This window comes from Neophocaena asiaeorientalis, unplaced genomic scaffold (genome assembly GCF_003031525.2).
Source record: "Neophocaena asiaeorientalis asiaeorientalis breed wild unplaced genomic scaffold, Neophocaena_asiaeorientalis_V1.1 scaffold198, whole genome shotgun sequence".
In the NCBI taxonomy this organism is placed as follows: domain Eukaryota; kingdom Metazoa; phylum Chordata; class Mammalia; order Artiodactyla; family Phocoenidae; genus Neophocaena; species Neophocaena asiaeorientalis.
Genome location: NW_020175221.1, coordinates 7,068,457 through 7,073,431, shown reverse-complemented (window position 1 = coordinate 7,073,431; position 4,975 = coordinate 7,068,457).

Here is a 4,975-nt window from a genome sequence, read left to right as displayed (position 1 = left end):
ATTTTTGGACTGATTACATAATATTACTGAGCTTCAACTTCCATATCTGTAAAGTGGAGGTAATAATACCAGCTCTGCAGAGATTTTAAGAGGGACAGATGTAGTTTGTAATGTAATCAGCACTTTGTAGACTCTCACTATTGTCATGGTTGTGTTTTTGCCAATCTTGCTGTTGGCTGTCTCAAAATGTTCATTGTGTGAAAGCACCCTGAACCTCAAATGGGTTTATAGACTTTGAAATTGAATGTAGTTATCTGACAGTTCTTTTAAAAAATAGTTGAGATATAATTGACTTATATTAGTTTCAGATGTACAACATAATAATTTGATATCTGTATGTATTGTGAAATGATCACCACAATAAGTCTAGTTAACATCCATCACTATACATAGTTACAGAATTTTTTTCTTGTAATGAGAACTTTTAAGATCTACTGTCATGGGACCTCCCTGGCAGTCCAGTGGTTAAGACTTCACCTTCTAAGGCGGGGGGTGTGGGTTCGATCCCTGGTCGGGGAACTAAGATCCCACATGCCTCACGGCCAAAACCAAAACGTAAAACAGAAGCAATATTATAACAAATTCAATAAAGACTTTAAAAATGGTCCACATCAAAAAAAAAATCTGTTGTAGCAACTTTCAAATATACGATACAGTATTGCCAACTATCGTCACCATGTTGATAGCTCTTAATCTCATTTTGGGCAAGGTACATAATCCAAAAAGAAAGGATAATATTATTTATTAGGTTGAAATTGCCAATATTTGACTGTTTTAGACTTATGAAAATAGCAGTTTTGTATGATTCAACGTAAAAGTGTATTGCTCTCCCTAGAATTTACTACTCCTTTGCTCATCCTTTAAAGACCAATCCCACACTCCGCATAGTTTGTGGCACAGTATGAGTATCAACATACATTAATTGAGTGAATGTATGAATAAATGAATGAATGAATGAGTGAAAGTAAGGTCAGCCCTGGGAAAAATCACATAGTGATACATTTTTATACAAGTGAAATCAGATAAAACAGCATCCAGGACACAGCCTTGAGCGGGAACTGAATTGCCAAAGGACAGCTGAGGTGGGGGGGGTGTTTGTGTGTGTAATGGGAGCCTGCTAGAGAGTGGAACAGCCATGCCATTGCTTTTGCTTCGGTCATATGAGACAGGATGTGGGGAGGCAGGGATAATTTAACGTCAGCTGGCAGGGGCAGTGTCTCTTCCTTTGTTTTCTCGCTCTTACCTTGTCTCTAGCCACTGCTATAGCCAGCAGTAATTACTTGGATTTATTTCCAGTCATTCTACTCCAAACAGTAGCTCCGACTTTGAAGATAAGACACCACAAATTACTTAAGTGGCATCACTTTATATTCTAAGAGTCCTTTGGCTCAGCATGGAATATTCATAGCATTGTTTGAGAATTCCAGGACTCCATTAAATGCTGTATTCAAATGAGACACCACTAATGAGAAACTGTATATTTCTAGGAGGTGCCCTCTTAGTGAAGACCAGTTATTCACAGCTGCTGCATTTTAAAAGTTTAGGGCTGATAACCCAGGCAATGAAGGAAATGGTTTGATGTTTCTCCTTAAGAGCACAGGATAATCTTTGTGAATTTTCTACAGCCCGTAGTCTGGCTGCACCCAGAATTGCTCAGATTTGGGAGGGTTGATTCACCTCATGTAAGACTTCATGATACTGATATATTTAAACAAAGGCGGGATAGTCTTTTCTAATGACTAGAAGAAGGCTTATATTCTTTTTTCAGGGTCTCCCCTTCTGCTAAGTTAGTAACCGGAAAGGGCTTCATAGAATCAGAGCAATCATGGAGATTTTGGGTTTTGAGGTATATTTCATCAAGGCTGTGGTGAAGTCTGAGGTCTATAAAGTTGCCCTCTTATAGAGTATAGCTGACGCTTGAACAACATGGATTTGAAATGTGTGGGTCCACTTATATGTGGACTTTTTTTCAATGGTAAATACTATAGTACTACACTATTCGTGGTTGGTTGAATCCAAGAATGCGGAACCTTGGATGGGGAGGAACCACGTATATGGACAGAAGTTATGTGGGTGGATTTCTGACTGTGTGGAGAACCAGCACCCCTAAAGCCCACTTTTTTCAAGGTCAACTGTATATTGCTCCAGCAACAGAAAACTTCATCATTTCCTCCCACGGATCGTACTGGATGAACACTGCCAACTTTTGTCTTCTTTAACCATCAGTGTTTTACATTCTGTGGTGACCTCTCTTTTCTGTTCCCCAAATCTCCTTCCATTTAGGATACAATTAGTTGAATAGATTCAAGCAGCTAAATGGCAATGTTGATTTTCCAGATCCAACTCTCTTGAGTTTATACCCAGGCTTCCTTGGATGGAGTTTGGAGAGAATTCAAGTTCTTCAGTTACCCTTTTACCAATACATTCTTGATTTACTCCCACAGTTAACTAGGATAGCCTTTGTGCACAGATTTTGCTGGTTGAACTCTCAGTTGAACTTATTTCTGAGTTCCTGGGAGGCACCTCACATTTGTTCGCATTTACTACCAACAAGCCGTCACATGTGGTGGTTCTCTGCTGTGCGAGGGCAAGTGGAAAAGGCACTGGAGGACAAACAGGCATTATCATCATCCTGGCAACGCTTGTTGGCTTTCCCCAGTTGTCAGCTCTTTCCTCTCCATGGACGCTCTGTGCTCTCCTTGTACTACTGTAATTACAACATTTACCAGGTGATACTTTCTATTACTGTCCATGCTGCTGTCTCTGCAAGTAGATCACTGGTCCTCAAGCCTTTTTTCTTCTGCAATTTTTCCAGCTTTGTCTCTGGGTATAACTTAGTACTGTTGCTTTTTCTTTCTTTTTTTTTTTTTTCTTTAAATTTATTTATTTATTTATTTTTGGCTGCATTGGGTCTTTGTTGCTGCATGTGGGCTTTCTCTAGTTGCAGTGAGCGGGGGCTACTCTTCCTTGTGGTGCGCGGGCTTCTCATTGCGGTGGCTTCTCTTGTTGCGGAGCATGGGCTCTAGGTGTGTGGGCTTCAGTAGTTGTGGCACATGGGCTTCAGGAGTTGTGGTGTGTAGGCTCAATAGTTGTGGCTCGTGGGCTCTAGAGCGCAGGCTCAGTAGTTGTGGCGCATGGGCTTAGTTGCTCCGTGGCACATGGGATCTTCCCGGACCAGGGCTCGGACCTGTGTCCCCTGCATTGGCAGGTGGATTCTTAACCACTGAGTCACCAAGGAAGCCCTGTTGCTTTTTCTTAAGGCCTAAAAAAAGTTCACAAATAATAGGTGAGTGTTCTCACTATAAAGGAAGCAAGCAATAGCTACAATTAATTAAAATATTTTATATACATAAAATATTCAATATTTAATATTGATAAGATTTTTAAATGCAAAATCCTGTATTGGAATAACAGTTTGAGCTTTAGCACCCGTAATTATTTATTTATTCAATTACTGAGAATGTCAGCCTACATGGTTGGGCCTCCCTACCTTTCCAATATGCTTTTAGAACTTGTAAAGGCATGTCTTTTGGCTAAGAATTAGAGAAAATTAAGACAACATTGTGAATAGTTAGACGTTAAAAATACTGTTACTGGGAATTCCCTGGCGGTCCAGTGGTTAGGACTCTGCGCTTCCATTGCAGAGGGCACGGGTTCGATCCCTGCTTGGGGAACTAAGGTCCCACATGCCGCGTGGCCAAAAAAAAAAAATGCTATTACCATTATAATTAATTTTCAAAGAACACATTTATTCTTCACTGAACAACTTAAAAAATTTCCCCTTTAAGTTTTATACTCATTTCAATCAAAATGGTTCTTTTTGGAGAGACTAGCTATAGCTTTTGAATAACGGGCATTAACTATTGCTGTTATGTAACCAGTCTCTTATTGTTTCATGATGGTATTTTTACTATTATGGATCCAAGTTCTCATTCTGCTTTATTTTGCCTTAGGCATTTTCAATTAGGTATTTCACTTGGTTTGTGTGTGAGAAAATGTTATCCCTGTGGTTTTGTCCAGAAGTGCTGCATGGGATTTTTTCTAAAATGATTTATTTTGTTGAGCACTCTCCTTTGTTCCCCCCATGATGATATGTCAGCTGAAAATGTAGCATTTATTTCTTCCTGAAAGGGAGGTATTGCTTTTACATTTGCTATATCCTGAGACTATCTCACCGTCTCATCTGGGATGAGATGAGGGGCCAGTGCCAATAGTCTTTTATTCTAATTATTCCACGAACAGTAGTGAATGTCTACCGTTGAAGGCACTGCCTTCAACACTAAGGCTTCATAGAGGCATTAGAGAAGCTCCACTCTTCAGAAGCTCTCTATCTGTAGAGAAGCCAACAGATAAACTACTGAACGCCATTCTGTGTGCCGTGTGCCACAGTACAGATGGCATGGAGGGTGGGTGGGACACGGGAGGACTGGCTGGCCGAGTCCATCTGGGAGTTGAGGGAAGGCATTTAGAGGTTAGCCTTGAGCTGGGTCTGGAAGGATGGATTAATTTTCAGGAATAAGGAGGAAATGACATTCTAGGCAGAAGGAGCCACATGGACAAAGTGTGGAGATGCGGAATTGCAGGGTGCTTTTGGGAAATTATGAGATGTCCCATTTGGCTGGAGTGCTCAGGAACTGAAGCAGAAACTGGAGGACTGTACTCTTTCTGGAGTATATTCTTGGTGGCTGGTGCACTTCCTCTATTATATAGTAGAATGACTTGTGGACGAAATAAAATGTTGACTGGGGTTAATGGAGTAATTATGAAGGGATCTGGGTGATGATAACCAAATAAATAAATAAAACAAAATAAAATATAATATAAAATATATAAAATAAAATACCTTCCCTCAAAATTCCCAGAATCTGTTTGTCACTGGAAATAGAGTTGTTGAAAAGAGATAGGAAGCAAACTCAGTCTTGACTGATGATATTTTCAGTTTTCTTCCCAGCCTCCCTGCATTAACTTGGGGACA